An 18,911-nucleotide genomic window follows, 5' to 3' on the forward strand; every position below is an offset into this window, starting at 1 on the left:
ATCACCTACCTCATCAAGGCGTCTCTCAGATAGCTTCCTATGAGGCCCTGGCCACTCAATCATTATCTTCTTCAGCCTGGTGACTCTGATGGCCCTGTGGGGTACCAAATAGCTGGCAAAAAGAGGTCACAATCAGCAGCAGGCGCTGCATTCTTGGGTTTCAGTCATCTATACACTCACTCAATTTTAGTTTGGGGCCAGTTGAGTCGAACTCCTCGGCAAATAAGATCCTCAATGTTTTTGAAACTATCGTAACAAAAGGCTATGGACTGATTACATGGAGCTACTCCAGAAAGAAGAGGAGTCACCCCTACCTGACAACAGGGACAGGGTTGTTAAGAACCACACAAAAGTTAATTACCCTATTGTGTATCTTATATCGAAAAAGTTGGTCACTTTGTTTGAAAACTACTGCCACAGAAAAACTAATGGTCAAAAACTTATAAACACATATATTGATTGAGTCCTTACAAACACAATATGATGAACAAAAAATGTGTATTTTCAAGATATGGCCCAGTACGCCAACTCATCTGGTAACTTCATATTTCTACTCGCATATTGTGCGATGAAAACCTTGTGTTCACAAAAGCGACTCCTGTTACTGTTTTAAAAAAAAACACGTTTTTTTTCCATCCTACACTACTTATCATAAAAGTCACTTTTGGCTCCCTCCATTTCAAGCAGGGAAAATAGTCTACTTGTTCTGAAGAGACGCTAAGCATTTCCAGCACCGCTTCACTTAGTTTATACTCTGTATTTGAGCATGCGGCGTCACAGCGCCTGTAAATCAGAACCCTGGACAGCTCCCATATGCTCTCCTCGCACTTAGCAAGGCAAATTCTGCTCCTTGCTGACAGCATGTCAGCTCCGTAACTGGCGTCAACGTAAATGGAACGAGGGGGACCTTCAAGGCAGGTTGGAGCCGCCTGGAAGGTGTTCAGTACGACAGCCGGGCTTCTGTGAGAAATAGTTTGCAGGTTGTTGCTTTTGAGTGAATAAAAAGCTTCCGAGAAATAACAGTAATGCTACGGTAAGAAAAGAATCATATACGCTGAAATACCGGTCACAAATATTGTTTACCAAAATAAAGCGCAATGATAGAAACTCTACACCCCAAAGCACTATTTATGTGAGAGATATTTAAGCCACAATATGTATGGCAAACTATATTTTTGTTAATGGCAAACGGCCAGATTCATCAAGCCGAAAACGGCTCGCAAAGGGCCAGATTCTGAGAATCTGGCCCTTTGCGAGCGCTATTTTTGCTTTTGGGATTCATCATCCCAAATGCAAAAATCGCATTTTTAGAAATCGCATATTTGCGAATAATTGCATTTAAGGAATCTCAATTAGAGATTCCTTAAATGCAATTCAAGAAGCATTGAAAAATTGCGAAATCGCTATTTTGGGCCGCTATTTACAGCGAGGTCAAACCTCGTGGTAAATAGCAAAAACTTAGAAAAATGCATTTAAATGCATTTTTCTAAGTTGCATGTTACACACACACATGTCCTTTGGACATGTGTGTGCGCAACACCAATGTAGTTTACATTTCAAGGGTGCTACAGGGTGTCCTTTGGACACCCCTGGCACCCTTGAAATCGCATCCTTATTTGCGATTAGCAATTTGCTAATCGCAAATAAGGAATGTGTAGGAATCGCAATTTATTTAGCGATTCCTACATGAATCCAGTTTTGCAAGTCCTTAATAGCGATTCCTTAATAATCGCTATTAAGGACTTGCAAAACGGCACTATGATGAATCTAGCTGATAGTGACTTCTCTATTACATTGCATTGTAAGTGTAGATAAGTAGATGTGGAGGTTACAATAGTAAGCAACATGAAGGGGTATTCCACATGGGAATTCTGCTCTACAGAGGCCCAGGGTGTCATACAAATATGCTTGAGGGTTGTGCAAGTGTCAGAAAGGAGAACATTAACCCATTACTTATCTCAGAACTAGGGGGTCAAGTTAGTCCTTGGAATGATATAAAATGACTGCTTCAGTGGAAATACGCCCACATAGGAATAGCACAATGAGCAAACCTCAGAGCAGGATAGAATTGTACCATGCTAATCTGGCATTCAAGGGAGAGGTGCGGTGGGACGAGAATATGGAAATAAGAAAAATGAAAGGAATTATGGAAGGCTGGTAAACAAGGTAGATAAGTTTCAATCAGGCAATACAATGACGCAGTTTGGAGACAGAAAGAAGATTTGACTTCTTTAATCCGTTTCATGCAGGCTTATAGAAAGCCATCACCACCCATCTCTCTCTACCATTGCAAAGGGCATGTACTTTTTGACTCTTGATGGTTTCAGGTCAAATTTGAACTACTACGCAGCTAAAATCATCAATGTCTGACCTACAGTGGGGACTTGCATCTTCCGCTATGAAAATACTTGGTGGCCCACTTGCTGGTCATTCACCATAACAGCTGTAGTTGTTGGACACGCTAAAATTTAGCAATGAGATTTAGCATTAGATGTTGAATCAGGGCAGGATCTCCTTCATGGACCTATGTAGAGTTTAAATATCTCTTCAGCTCAAATCACCTCGATTCCTTGGTCAGAGTTTTCTCCATTACTCTCCTTTCAGATCTCTAAGCCTCTTGACAAATGCTTCTCTGGAGAAGTTGGATAGCAGGAGCTTCTCTGTTCTGACTCCTTCACTTTTTAGTTCCCTACAACCACATCTCCGATCTATCTGTAAGTTGCCTCTATTTCTCACACACCTGAAAACTTGGTTATTATCATCCACATTATGCTAGGACGTATTAGGGTTGTTGCTGCTGATGTAGAGGAAATCGCATTTTAATTGTAGGGATGCATTATAATTACATGTGTAGAGCACACCCGCATATATATTCTCATATTAACATGAGGTATTAGAACTGTGAACTGTATTAACTTGAAATGTGATGTGCTTAGGTCTTTGAAAAGTAACATAGAGAATGAACGTAGAAAGTGAATGTAACTAGCAGACAACATTAACAAGAAGAGCTTGTGTTGTGAAACTGACATTTATTCATGTACTAAATCCATGTATTAATTGTGTTGTTTTGCCTGTAGGTAAATGCATTAATCGAATGTGCCTCATTTTCTTATTCAAATTCATAAAGTTCATATATTGGGTTCTTATGTTAGCTCAATCTTGTATGCCAGAATGCATTTCCCTGGAAACTCTTGCTTTAGAACTAATAGCTGAATTTCATGTGTGCTGTGGAATTTGCTCGCTCTCACGTTTTGTGTTGCAGGTGAAAGAAGTGTTCATGTTAGTTAGAATAATGCCTTTGATTTACTAGTCAGGCAAGGAGATAAAAAGTTACAATTGCATGGCCTGAGTCCATAAAGGAAGGTTGTTGTGCTTCACACAGGAGATGTGATGGATCAAGCCCTGATCTTTGGACTGGGTAGGAGTGTTCTGCTTAATTCAGATACTCTGTACATCACCCCCCCCCTTTTCTGAATCGTTTTGTCCACCATAAGCATGGAAGGGTGTACTCAGATGTGAGTCCCTTGCTCACTGCACCATCAGGATTCAAGCAAGCCGGGCCGAAGACGGCTGAAATGCCAGAAACCGGTCCCCGGAAGCTTGTTTCCTTCCCAGTATAAGAATTGGCTTGGTAGTTTGGTCTGCCCTGTTCCCATGATGCATTGGGCCAGGGACAGACTAATTTGCATGTAGCCAGGTTCTGAGCTGGGATGGTGCAGTGAGCTAAAAAACGGTGATGGATCAAGCCCTGATCTTTGGACTGGGTAGGAGTGTTCTGCTTAATTCAGATACTCTGTCCATCACCACCCCCTTTTCTGAATCACACAGGAGAAGGCCTGGAAACCAAGGACAAACTGTTGCAAGAAGAACACCGTTTTCCCATGGAAAACTACCTTTGAGACAATACTCAGAGCAGATGACATGACCCGCAAAGACTCTTGGGAAAGATACCTAAAATAATGTGATTTTGGGAGTATGGAGAGTGCCCACTTCTTCTTCCTTTGCCTTTGGAGAGAGATCATCCTGGAACAAGCTCTGTCTTGATAGCTTTATCCTACTGACCCATCGATGATGTAGAGAACTCTTAGGAAGACCTCACCTGCTGACACCGATTATTCCCTTTGGAAGATGCTTAAGTAGGGATGTCACTTTAGTGTTAGTATGGATAGATTAATGCTTTTTACTCATCAACCCTCGATTCAGGGAAGTTTGGACTCATGCTTTCTGATCCTCCTCATCCTGCTTCCTGAATTAATTGTTTTACGTATGCTACATCGTCTAAATTTAATATGTAGATTTGGCTTTATGCTGATTCAATATATTTCTACACACTCATCTTAAGGTGTCTTTATGTTCAGTTATTCTTGGCATTGTAATAAACCAACTAACCTTACGTAGTAGTCTGTGGCTACTATGTGTCCAAAGGATTTCTCGTTGATTTGATTGGCAGAAATAACACATTTTCTCCCCATACGCTTCCATGCTGCTAAAAAGAACTATCGGATTGTGCCTTTAGAATAGGTCCTGAATTTAGGTTCCCAGCCCTTTCACTGCTCTTCTTCATGCTAGTGCCATATAGCTCTCTTTGGTGTGAATACTTCTCAAACATCCTAATCCGTAATACATCGTGGCAAATAACTTCTTGCAATTTACTACATTTTCACAATTGGATTGGGGGTCATGCTTAGAGGTATCAGTCATCACTTTAAGTTTCTCTGTGGACCAGTCAGTTTTAGTGTGATCTTCTTTCCTTTTTCCTGTTGAAGTTCTTCTGTATTATGTATCTGGTACCCAACCCTAGCAGAACATCACTTTCCCTTTGGAATCAATTATAGAAAGCCAGGAGCAGGCTCTGGAGCAGTTGTGAGTGTAGAGATAAGAGACGTACTACAGAATGCATTGAACTGCATTGCAATAAGTGCATAGGACCTATAAGATATTTAATGCGATGCAGTATGCTTGTTTTATACTTTTTGTACCTATATTTAATTCAATGATCTAATAGATGAAAGTATTCCAATATGGAGCTTGTAATAGGTGAGGAAGTTAATATTTTTGACATGGGGAATGCAGAAAGGTTGGTGATGGAGCATTGGAGGCTCAAGAAATCTTGGAAGCATGTTAGAGGTTAGTGTCTTGGGGTAATGGAGGTGCTGGGCATGAAAAGCATTACAATGTGTGAGGTACTCACTGTCAGGAAATGTCTACATGGATTTGTGGGTGAGTTACTGATTAACTTCTAATGCGGTTTTAGGCCTGCAATCTATGTATTTTAGTAGTCTACACTGCAAAGCTACAAAATCACATTTCAAACTTTAAATCCCCCAAAATATGCACATATACATTCGTTCAGACCAATGAGGAAACCAATATATTCTTCTATATTGGGAAAATTAGGCTGGAGGGATACAAGTTGATTGACACCGTATCAGGGAAGAATGCAGCATGGATTGTGAAAATACTACATTTAAAGGCTTACAGTGTGTATGAAATTGGGTTGTTGATTGACTGGGGTGCGAGCCCTAGTCAAGCAGCAACCACAATCCTCATCAGGGTAAGGCACAAAACAAAACAAAATTAATCAGTGGTGAACACCCTGGTAGACTGGCACAAAACAGTCAGGCTTCGTTTAGATGCAATGTGCAAAGCATATAAGCAACACTTCATACAGTAAAACAGTAAAAACACCAAACATTAAAGTCCCACAGCATATTAACAGAGCTTAGTTAAGTACATAAAACAAGACAAAAGTCCAATTAGTAGAGCCGGAGATTTAGGATTTTAAAGCTTCTAGAGAAAATTGCACCAAAAGTTGTAAAGCCCCAACTGTGTGTATCTGGTTGTGCCGGACCAGGAACAAGTCACAAGTTCAGACCAACCACAATGGAGTGCAGGCCAGGTACAGGGACCCATTTAGACCTGCTTAAAGAGTACCTTCAATCCTGGTTTACGGAGCTTTGTGTAGACCCGCATTGAAGATTCATTGCGCAACTAAATCTGTGCGTCAGTTCCAGGACGCGGCAGAGTAATGGCTCCCAACATTGTCGAGGAGCCCGTCAACATGGCTGCTCTCTCTTTGCCAGCGTTTCCCGCAGTTGTTGCAGTTCCCTGTTGCTGGGGTTGGACTCAGTCCCCCAGCATCCTTCAGGCTGGAAGGAGGGACAAGGAAGACATGCACACAGAAAAACATTGCAGTAGTCCTGCAGCACAGGCGTGCACGTGGTCAAAGACCGGGCCCGTCTTCACCAGTAATCTACTGGAAGAGGCCATGCTGGGCCTTCCCTCTTTCATGTATTCACTATGAGCATGCAAGACCTTATTTTAAACTATTATATTCTACCCTTTTTTGTTTTGCTGCACGTGGGAGCCGGTCCTGTCCTGTAATGGCCAAACTGAAAGCAGGAGATTCTGCAATACTTGCAATTAATGTCAAGAAATCCCAAAAGCCAGCAAACAAAAATCCTTAGCCCCCTCCAACAAATACCAACAAGCTGGCAGATATTGATTCATTAATTGAAGTGGTAGAGTCCCTTTTGAATACAAAAGCTAAAAAAGGACAAATTACCAAGGGTTCCAGATGCGTTTAAAAAAGCCAAACCATTTCTTGCCCTTGGTGATGGTTCCATTGCTCATTTAACAAGTAACCCTGCACCGGATAAACATGAGGCCATAGAGCTTCCCTTATCTCAGTCCAATGAAACACTGTGTTCTGAGCCATTTTACTCAGTTTCATTTCCGCTATTTCCTGAAATTTACATTGTTTGTAATGTTCCCTGTCATAATCGATTTGCCCCACTGACAACTATTGGCGACATTGGAGGGACGCCTACAGACAAGGAGCTTCCATACATAAACAACTTGGAACACATTACCACAATGACACACAGTGAACGACTCTAAAATGGACCATCCTTGTAGTCTAATTTCTTCCTTGCTTGCTCAAGTTACTAGCTTACTGACTAAGTCACATTGTTGTTGTTATGGCCATGTGTGTAGTACAAGAACTCCGGGGACTCACCTGAAGGACCAACAAGGCCCCAATTCCAACTCCATAGCAACAGATACCAAAAGCACAGACCAGAGACCAGCTACTGCGGTGAAGTTGCATCAGGCCCAATTAGCCAAAACAGAGGTGGGAACCAGACTATCTCAAAGCGCTTTTACATTCATTCCTTTCACAAGGTCCCATACACAACACACATTAAGCAGTAAAACAACTCAGCATCACTCGCTTATCATAATAAGGGGCTGAAGAGTCCAAGCTAACAGGAGAACCTTTTGTCCATCAGCTACCTCAACTAAATCTACTCTCCATCCTTCAAATTATTATCCTTCGAAAACTCCATCCTACCCAGTCCAAGTGAAAGCAAGAACTAATTCCAGAAATGCAATTTATATGACCACAAGTGAACGCAAGAACTAATTCCAGAAATACGATTTATATGACTAAAACTGAAGCCAGGATTCTTTGAGGACACTTACACTTTAATTAGCAAAGTGATCCACTGACTTGGGGTGAAGTTGAATCGTCTTTCTGTGATTAGATCTGCTATTACACATGCTAGAAGGTGTTTACTTGATACATCTCCTCAGGATTACATTTTGGTTACAATGTGTCCTAGCCAGTTGTGGGTAATTCTTATAAAGTTTGAACTGCAGACATGTTATTTTCAGGGGGTTACCCGCTGGGAGTGAGGCTGAAAGCATTTCCTCCATCTGTTAGCATCCCAAAAGGTCCTATTGCGTACCCCTCCAACCTAATCCAAGAGGGCAATGTCACTCCTAGGCTCACTGTCACATCAAACTTGAAAGCAGTTGACTGACTGAGTATCCAGGCCCCAATGACCACTGCTCTCTCAATGAGAATGTGCTATGCTACTCAACTAGTGTTACTGCCACTGTGTCTAATGATGGTAATCGAAACTCAATTCTGCCTGATTCAGGTTGTATTGTGAATGTAGATGGCATTGTAGCAAAATGTTGTGTAGTAGAAACTACACTTGTGTCGTCATGTATGGGTAGTATTGGCAACATCCCTGATAGAGACAGACACAGGATACTTTTGAGTACGGCGGATGACAAAATTAGCACAAATACAGATGAAATTCCCTATTTACCTAGTACTTTAGATCTTAAGGAAGGCATGGACTATTATCCTTATTCTTGTATTAGCCTCCTATCTTGGTACCTGGATGGAATATTGTCAAAACTGGTTGATTCTGATGGGGTGTTGAATATCGATGACCTTGATGTTTGCATGTTCCAAGCGACATGGGCTACCAAGAAAGTGTTTATAGATGGGTTTACTAAATTTAGTGTGAAAGCAAAACCCACCGAGCGTTTTTGGGAGCGCAATTGGGGGCCTCTTGATTTTAGTTAGGAATAATCTTTTTAGTTCACATACTCTACTGCAGATAAATTGTCCCAACCTAATGGGGAGTACTGTCCCTCTTCCCACAGGGCTCAGCCTGGCGTTTTGTAAATATCTATGTAAGAATGACCCCGGTGAGTAATGAATCTCCTACTCTATCCATTTTGGAAGAGGTTCTAGCCTCCTTACACTCGAACACAAAAATAGTACTGGCTGGTGATTTTAATACATCATATGAACCTTCCTTATATCTTAATGAGATTATAGATAAGGAAGATTAAATATGGGGTATTACATCACTAACAGGGAAACCTAGGAAGAACCTTTGGACACTGCTCTAAAGTTAGCTTCTATAATGGTTGGCAGAGGCCTAAGGGCATGTAATGGACATGCTATTTCTGATCCAGCTAGAGCTCCTACTTTCAGGATAGGATCTCACACCAGCGTTATTGATTTTGTCAAACTAGATGTGAGATTATGGTCACTTCTGGGCCATATGAAAGTGGACTTGTGTCCAGATAGTGACCATAACTCCCTGAACGTAATATTAACTGGGGATTCCCTGAAAAAGAAAATGAGTGTATGTCACACAACAGCGCCAGAACCCACTCTAGCTAACAATCGTCGTTAGGTTTCTTGGCCAAATGTTTTATCTAATCAGAAATTGCTCCCACAGATATATGCGATGATTGTTGCCTTTTTATCAAACTATGTAGGGGCTAGTGAAGCAGATATTCTAACCGTAAGCATGCAAAGCCTGCTGTTCAAAGAGACGCAAAAATTATTTTACAAAGATTTGGCCCATACAAAACCAAACGTGGGTAAGTATATTGCCTGTAGACTGGCAAATAGTTCCTTGAGATCGGCTGTCCTGGATGGTGACAGAAGTGTGATAAGCAAGGCCAGATGTACTTATAAAGCTTTCCTGAGCTTAGCAAAAAATAATTGAGACAAAAGATTTTGGCAAGAAATGATAAACTGACATTTTGGTGCACAGTAGCCCAATCCAGGTCAGACAAAGTGAAAACTTATCACTCCCATATTTCGTCTAAAAATGGGTGTCTCATTTCTCTGATCTTTATGAGGCAAACGATCCTAACAAGTTGTTGCTGAGTAGTGATCAGATGACAGCTACTGAGACATTCTTCATAGATGATATAGAAGTTACCGATCCAGTTGTCTTTAGTTTTGAAGATACAGCTAGAGCCCTTGATTCTTTAAAATCTGCTAAGGCACTAGGCTGGGATAAAATTACTGGAGATCTGTAAAAATCAGAGTCCCAGGTCTGGACAATTTATTTAAAATCTCTATTAAATGCAGTAGCAGCAGGTGGAGAGATATTGGAATCCTGGAGAAGAGCTGAAATTATATCAATATACAAAAAGGGTGATGCATGAGCCCCCTCAAACTACTGACAACCAGTTTAGTTGACAATGTGCAGAAGATCTTTGTAAAACAAGTACTAGCGAAATGGTTAGATTAGGTGGATTACAAAAATATCGTGGGCCATATTATCAAGCCCCAGCGATAATTATCGCTAAGCGCACTTAGTGCTAGGATAATTATCGCCGGGGAGCGTGGATTTTCATCACTGAGATAGCATGCTATTAGCAACGCTTATCTCAGAAGTGATAAAAATCCTCGCACTAACTGCTAAATGAGAGATTATCACTGGAAAACTAACGATAATCACTCGAAGTTTGGCGTTAGCTTGATGATAGGGACTCACAAATTTAGCCATGATATCCACCTTCCATAGGATATCATGGCTAAGTCAGGAAAATACTAGGTTTAAAAAAAGCAGTGCTAACCGTGGTTAGCGCTGCTTTTTTTTATCACTAACAGGGTTAGCGATATCCATGATAATAGGAGAAATTTCGCTTAACAACATTTCTCCTATGATTTTTCTCTGGAACGCCCCCTTTGCATCTCATTAGAGATGCAAGGGGAAGCGTAGAGAAAAAGGGTGCTAACATGCGATTTTGCGTGTTAGCACCCTATTGCTGATAGGGAGTGTTGGATCCTGGGATGACAGGTCACCTAGGGTAGCCTGACCTAAGGTAAGACATGCAATTCTAGAGGCACAAGTGTGAAGGGTGCAAACCACATAGCAGTAAAACCACGCAATAACACACAAAAATGACACTACACCAAAGTATGGAAAAATATGAGCTGGTTTATAAAAATATTCTCTGTTCTTTTTCACTTAGTATTCACAATTTTAGACTTGTACATTTGGACAGGAAAAATAATATTACTCTTAGATCTTTGGAGAAATTGCAGCTCAGTACATACAGTTGTCATAAAATCAGAAGTAACACTTTCAGATAAGCTAACTTAAATCAGTAATCAACATCAATAGTGCATTTGATTAAAATACAGAATTACTTAGATTTGATTATTATGAAGTGCTCTAACTTTTCTCCCTCAGCACCTCTAACCCCCTCCTTTAGATACACAGTCACTGAGGGGTTTCAAATATACCAGAATCTACATAGACACCAGCAACCTCTTTTGAGGAACCTATGCTCTAACTTATCCAGCAAGTACCTTCAGCACTCCCTATGCAGTTGGTTTCCTCAAGCTACTCCCCACCGTGTGTAACACAGTGGTGGAAAAGCGACCAGTGTCTAAGTTATTCCTTCGTGGGCTCTAGTGCCACTCTCCCCCTTCAAATCACCTCCTTACTTGTGAAAGAACGGTCCGTTGTAGTCTTGCTGCGCCAGAGGGTGGGGGAAAACACTCGGCAGGACAAAAGGAGCCAAGCGCTGGCAAGATTAACCAGCCTCTAGGGCCCCTCAGCTCTCCTCACCCCGCTTGAGCCTACTCCTCTGCGTGGCGCTTACACGAAGAAGGCAGTTCCCGCCGTATTCCCCAAGCCGCTTTTGGGCTCCACAGTTCTCCCCTCCCGCTCACGCCAGCCTCACTGTGCGGCGCTCGAACAGGGGAGAGAAGTTGCCACTCGCCTCAGCCGCCGTGGGACTCCCGGCGTTCCTCTCCACCTCTCCCTCGCACTGATCGGGGGGAAACACTGCTCCTCACAGTTGGCTCCGCCTCAGAGAGCCAAGCGCACAACCGGGCATGCGCGAAGGGGAAGCATCTCCCCGCTGAAGCCTGCGCTCTCCTACCGGTGCTCTCTCCACTACTCCGCCCACTCCAGGAAGTCCGCAGGGATTCCTCTAGGTCCGCTCCTCACCTCGAACTCGCTTCCACAGCTACAACTCGGCGCCGACCCTACACTGGTACAGGGGCGGAACAGCCCGATTTCTCCTGGCCTCTGCTCCCTCAGCGCCCGCTGCTCTCCTCAGTTGGCGCTCAACCACTGGTCCGGCGCAGCTCACCAGGCGCTGGCTTCACTCCACAGCAGGTGAGAGATGACACTCTGTGGGTTTATGAAACTAGGGGACAGTCGCTGTAACCCGGGCAGGATTTCATTGATAACTGAATAACGGGGGGCCACAAGGATTAGCCCCACCCCGTTTGAGGGATTCTCAGCAATAGTCTCTTCACTGGGCAGAGGACTGCACCCCACAGTGCTGTAGTCTCCTTCTCCTGTTCACCTCCCTATTCTTCCAGTCTAGGGATTAGTCAGGCGCCCAGGGTCTCCCTTAACCATACACAGCGGGGACAAGACAAGGATCCCAAAGGAGGAGTAGAGAAGTGGATCAATTAGGCTGCTTCCCAGTCTAGGAGGTCAACCCTTTCACTAGCCTCCCCCCACCTTCCAAGATAGCCTGTCCTCCAGCTGACTCTCTCTGGCAAGACAAAATGGCTGTCCAGCATTCCGCCTTTTATAGGCTGACCCTCAGGAGTCCAAAAGGGACCAGAAGGTTCTGGAACGCCCTATACTACTCTATGGGGAAAGTTCTGGGTTTGGCAGTTAGGGCAGTTGGTAGCCACCATTTTGTGGCTCCAACTATTTTCCTGTCAGAACAGGCCTCTAGGCCTGAGGTGAAAAACTATGAGGGGGGAAAAGAACACCTATCCCCTTGACCAACTCCTAGAAAAAGTTAGTGGACACAAAAATTATTAAAGGTATGAGGGGCAAAAAGGGGACAAAATAAATAATAAATTGGAGGGACTACGCAAAAAGCCAGACAGGTCTAACAGGGAGATAATTTTATCTCCGCTTTCTTGGCTTTTACAGCCAAAAAAACAGAGATAAATCCCTTGATAATATGCCCCCATGTCCCCCCTTCAAGCCGGCTTCTGACCAAAGATTAGCACTTCTGCTCAAATTTTTAGACTCGCCACATTGTATTGGAAATACGTTTTACTACGTCACCAAAATCTTTAAGTGGCGTTTGTAGATCTCAGAGCCGCCTTTGATCTTATTCCACATACCAACTTGTGGCATGTTCTGTCAAATATGGGGGTTCCCAGGAATCTGATCCAGCTTATGATGCAACTCCACAACAACTTTGCCCAGGTTCGCTGTGTTCCAAAGGGTGAACTAAAGGAATGCATCCCCATCGAGCATCGTCGGTACTAAGGACACGTTCTTGTGCCAAACCTATTCCACCCTTTACATCAATGATGTAGTGGATATACTGGTGAAGTGTAGAAATGACTTCCCCACTTTGTGCAACAAGAAGGTTCCCATCCTTCTATTTGTAGATGACTCTCTCCTTATCTCCAAGACGCTCCAGCTCCTAATGGATAAAATCCTAGGTTTTTGTATGTCTAGGGGCTTGGAGCTCAATGTAAATAAGACCAAATACATTTTGCTTGGAAAGGGAGTGGTCAAAAATTATGTTATGTATGTTGGCGATGAAGCTCTAGAGAAGATGCAGAGTTCTGATTATCTAGGGGTAAAATAAATGGAGAACTTTAAATGGTCAAGACAACTTAGAAGAAGGATGCTGCTAATTGAACACAGATCAAATGCTATGATCAGATTCTATAAGCAAACGAGCTCACGTTCAGTCTCACCAGCCCTTGAGGTATACCATGCTAAGTCACAAGGGGCTGCACTTTATGGTGCTAAGATCTGAGGATGCACCGATGTTCCTTTACTATCTTCTGCTGAAAATAAATTTGAGAGGCAGCAAGTTTCTGTTCCAATCAGTTCATCTCTTACTCCTCTTTATTTTGAACTAGGACTTAAAAGAATTGCAGATTTGGCTGCACTCAGACCACTAGCATATTGGGTCTGCCTATGACTTACACCTGGGTAAAGAGACTGTAGAGATTCTCCCATAGATCTATTAAATGGTGCTGGGGCCAAGACAATTCCCTGGGTTAAATTTGTTTCGGACTGGATGAGAAGGCTGGGATTGCAAAGACTTTGGGTTGACCCGAATACTATTTGTAAATCTGATCTCAAAGTTCTGAAATCATGTTATTGGGTATATATCCATGAGAGCTATGTAAACAATAAGTTAAATGGGTCCCTGACCAACAGGTTTTTAGACTTTAAGTTCTCAAGCTATCTTCAAGTGACAGAGCATACCAAACAAATGACTGTGTTGGTGAATTGTTTAAAAGCAAAAGCCATTACGGGAATAGTAAAGGCCTCCTTTTTTCTTCAGACCATCGTCCTCATTGGTTGCTATCTGTGTGTTTCTCGAGGTATCAACCCGAAAACATTGAGGGTCAAGCATCTCTAGCCTCATCCAGCCAATTTGCCACTGCAGAGAGAAGCACAGTCTACAGTCTCACATCAAGAGGGTAAACACTGCTCAGAGCTCATTGTTATTAAGGGCTATACATATTTGCCCACTATGCATGAGTAATGGAGGGAAACCCACACATGGGTACATGTAACCTGTTCCGTGTGAACTGTCTCGATGTTTATATGCTGCTGGGTGCATTGATTGTTTTTGATTGAGCAAAGTTTGTTGATCGATGTATATGAATGTAATTGAATTTGTGTGCACATCTTGCCTAATCTTTGTGTTAGCTTTGTAGTTGTTTATAGAAACAATAGTTTCTGCTCTATTTTTTAGATGCATGCTGGTTACTACCTTGACCTTCAGGTTCTAGACCGCTTCTTCAAAGTCACTAAAACACCCTAAATCATTGAAACAAATTTACCATACCTTTTACCCTACTCTAACGTGTCTGCTACTTATCACAGCACTGACTTTGAGCTAGACCTGGTTCTAAATCTAAGACCATGGCACAGTGCCAACCCCATGGGAGATTAGAAAATCGACTTTCCTTTTTACCTTGGTCATATCAACCACCAGTATAGCCAGTTCTACATCAATTACATTTCTACAAATACATCTTTATTGTGTGGTTAATTAAAATCGGTACAAAACTAAAAGCAAAGAATGCATGTAAGCATTGGTACTAACCATCTGCTATAACCGCTATCACATTAAAAAACATAAAATGCAATAAATGTTTACGAACTCATATATCTAATCATGAATGAGCTTCAGACAGTCTCTGATCCAAGGATTATATTATTAAATGAGTCGCAATGAAACGAAGTATGCATCATGCTTGCCTGAGGCATGTTTGGAACCTTAAACACCATTTTTGATTATTTGCTTCAATAAGAGGGTTGGGTTGTATAGTCAAGCGGGCTTTCAGAAAATGGTCCCGTATTTGCAGATATTTAAAGAAATCCGATCGCGGAAGCTGATATTGCTCCCTAAGCTGATCGAACAATTTTAGCCTGTCTTTCAAATATAAATCACCAACACAAGTAATACCTTTAGCCCGCCAGTTATACACAACCGATCCCAAAAGACACTGGGAAAAAAGATCGGAGCTGTCAATGGGGTATACCAAGATACTTTTTCTACCATGTATATTTTTTTAATGGCTTTCCATACTTTGTATGCAGCTATTAGAACCTTAAATCTTGTACGTTTATAATAGCTCCAGTCCAAGTTCAGAAACAGGTGATTTTTTACTTCAGTGCCTAAACGCATACAGTATAAAGAGGGTAGTTCAGCTGGGTTTACCGGCCCTACCCCAGTAAGCAGTATATTCATGTGTTGGAGCATGTAAGCATAATAATACAAAGTAAATCGGTAACAGCCCACCCACCTACGGCTCTAGGTAAGACCATATACCGCTTTGCTCTGCGAGCTTTTCCACGTGCCCATATGAATCTCATACAAAGAGACTGAAGTTGTACGAGATTAGCACGAGGTATCTCCAGGGGTACACATCTGAAAAAATATAGAATTTTCGGTACGATCATCATTTTTAAAATATTACATCTACCTGCCAACGATAGATGCAGACATTCACATTGCTCTAATTGATTGCGAATCCCAGTCATCAGCTTGCCCCAATTGGATTCTACCAGAGCAGACGCTGAAGCCCTTATCCCCACCCCCAGATACGTCACCTCTTGTAATAACCTTGGGTCTGTATAAGAGCCAGCATTGACACTTAGGATTTGTGTTTTGGCAGTGTTTAATTTATAGCCCGATACTGCTCCGTATTCAGATGCCAAATGCTCAATCTCCAGCATTGCTGCTGCTGGTTTAGGGGAGACCACAGCCACGTCATCCGCATATGCGAAGATGCGGTACGCTTGTTGCTGTATTATTACTGACTGTATACGGGGTTATTCTCGATCATCTTTAGAAATGGGTCAATGTATAGAGAAAATAAGAGTGGGGAACAGGGACAGCCCTGTCTTGTTCCCCGCCGTATAAACACTGATTCTGATTGAAGCCCCATAGTGCAAATCCTGGCTACTGGTTGATGATATAAGGCTGTGATGAACTGTGGCCCAAACCCTCGACTTCTCATCACAGCCCATAAAAAGCCCCTGGAGAGTTGATCAAAAGCCTTCTCGTCATCTAATAATATGAGACTGAGGGCTTCACCAGTACCGTTAGCATGATCTAATAAGTTATCCCCCGATTGTCGTGATCTGTTGTTCCACGATTAGGGATAAATCCATGCTGCTGTATTGACACCAGTGGAGAGATCACTGCTGCTAGCCTTGTCGCCAGAATTTTTGAATATATTTTGCCGTCCGTGTTTAACAAGGATATAGGGCGGTATGATGCTGCCTGATCCGTAGGTTTATCCTTTTTTCTAAAAACCACAATACTCGCCTTATCCCATGACTTAGGATAAGCACCAGTCTGAGCCCTCCTAACCATAGCTAACATATCATTCTTTAAGACATTTAAAAAACTTTTATAAATCTCCAGCGGGAGTTTCTCAGGCCCCGCCGCCTTACCTGCAGCTAACCCATTAATAGCCTGCTCGAGTTCAGAAATTGTATTAGGAACCTCCAATTTCGCTGCTGCCTCTGCCCCAAGATCTTGCTTACAGTACTGCTGTAATAATGTGGCTTTTTAACTATCATAATATTCACTTGCATATAATGTTTCAATAAAACTGCTTAAATACATCCGCTTTTTCAGTCTCACTCTCTACCGATCGCCCACTGGAGTCGACAAGATAATTAATTCTTTGGGCAGCTTCCTTAGATCTCAATATTGGGCCAGGCACCTGCCACTTGCCTCCCCATACTCGTAGTTCAACTGTCGCTTGATAGTGTATGTTTTGGCCGCCTCTTGACTCCATTGGAGATTTATTTTTGCCTTACAGCGGGCCACTTTCGCTGTTTAGTCTTGGATGTCAGTGCCTGCATGTATACCCTGCACGAGCATCTCTTCAGCCACTATAAGTCCCTGATATAGTTCCTGTAATTTTAACCTCAGTTGTTTTTGTGTATACAAACCAAAACGGAAAACCTCCCCCCTGAAAGCAGCTTTAAACACATCCCAAACATAACCCATCTCAGTACTCCCCCTGGTATTCCTAAAATAATCAATAATCCAACCCTTCATATAGGCATGAAATTTTGAGTCAAAAAACAATTTGCGATCAAAAGAAAACCCCCTGGGCTTGCTAGCTACCCCAATGCCAGCTATAGTTAAAACAACCGGACCGTGATCAGATGTGACCCTTGGATAAACCTGAATACTCGCATCGATCAATAGATATTGCGAGACAAAAGAGTAATCTAACCTCACCAGCTTCTGGTGAGGAGAGGAAAAGAAAGTGTATCCCGGATCACTACCCCTGAGAAAGGTCCATGAGTCTACCAACCCATGTGCTGTTATAAGTGATTGGAGTGATTTAAACACTTTTGGTTTCCTGCCAGTGTACTTGTAGCTTACATTGCCCAGTGAATTTGGTTGTAGATTTATATTTAGATCGCCACACATGATTACAGGAATGGGCCAAGCCGCTAGCTCCACATTAAGAAAATCTAAAATAGCAGCCTCGTCCAAGTTAGAACCATATATAGAGCATAGCGTATATTTTGACGACCCTAAAACGCATTCAGCTATTGCCCATCTACCAAATCCGTCCGCCAATGTCCGGCCTGTAATCCCAATATGTTTTTTAACCAAAATTGCAACGCCACAAGATGTGCAGGCTTGTTCAGTACATGCTACTACATTATAACCCAGCTCAGTTAGGAATTTCCGCTTAGCCCATACTACGTGTGTCTCCTGGAGACAAATAACATCACAAAAAAGCATCTGAAGCTCCCTTGCAACCCGCTGTCTTTTATTAACAAAATTCAAGCCCCTAACCTTCAATGTACCCAAACTGATACCCTTAACCGCCATCAGTCTCTATCTTAGCCACATCAACAAAAAGCCTCGCCTAACGTACCTAGGTTTCAAAAAAAAAAATGTACTCAAGTATTAGTTTCATTTTTAACCTCTGCCCCCCATGAACCCCAACTCTCAATCGCCCGCCCACTCAACCCCCACACCCCCCACACCAGGGCTTAAGGATCATGTCCTCAGTGATGAGAGTGATTGTGCACTACCCTCCCCCAGGGTACTCAACCAGACCATAACCCAACATCCGTCATCTCTTCAGCTTGACACAAAATGCTCTTCCGGAAATAGATAGTAAAAGCATAACATGTATGATCAGTTATACACTCAAAATATTACAATTATGATCAGAGACCTTCAAGGCTAATTGCGTCATTAGCCTTACAATCCAGAAGAGAAAAGCAGTAATAAAAAACAAAAAACAAAAGCACCGGGCCTCAAGTTAGCTATTGCAGAGAAAAAAGCAGATACAATAGATTATTAACTGCCGAGTGTCTTCAAAAAGTCTTGTGCCAAGATTTCAGATGTAAAATACTGTGTTTGCTCTTTATGAATCACTTTTATTTTGGCCGGATTTAAGAGAAATGCCTGGCCACCTTTAGCTTGAAACAACGAGATTAGCTGTCTCAATTGCCACCTTTGCTGCACAGTGGAGGGACAAAAATCCGGGCGAACAAAAAATTCACATTCTTTGCCAGAGCGACATCTTTCAGGTCGCACCAGATCATAGATTGCTTCGCGAAGTAAATAATTATTGAGACATATTAAAATCGCTATGGGCTGTACATTCACCCCTCCCCTAGAATCACCACTGCGCCTACGTTGTACGAATGGGAATCTGTGAGCCCTAATAACCTTGGTTTCCCACTTCCAGTCTTTTAATTCAGGGAAGGCCTCCTTGACGACTTCAACAATAAACTTTCTCACATCCTGTCCTTCTTTAGCCTCAGGTATACCCAGGACACATAGATTAT

This window comes from Lissotriton vulgaris, chromosome 8, assembly GCF_964263255.1.
Source record: "Lissotriton vulgaris chromosome 8, aLisVul1.2, whole genome shotgun sequence".
Lineage (NCBI taxonomy): Eukaryota > Metazoa > Chordata > Amphibia > Caudata > Salamandridae > Lissotriton > Lissotriton vulgaris.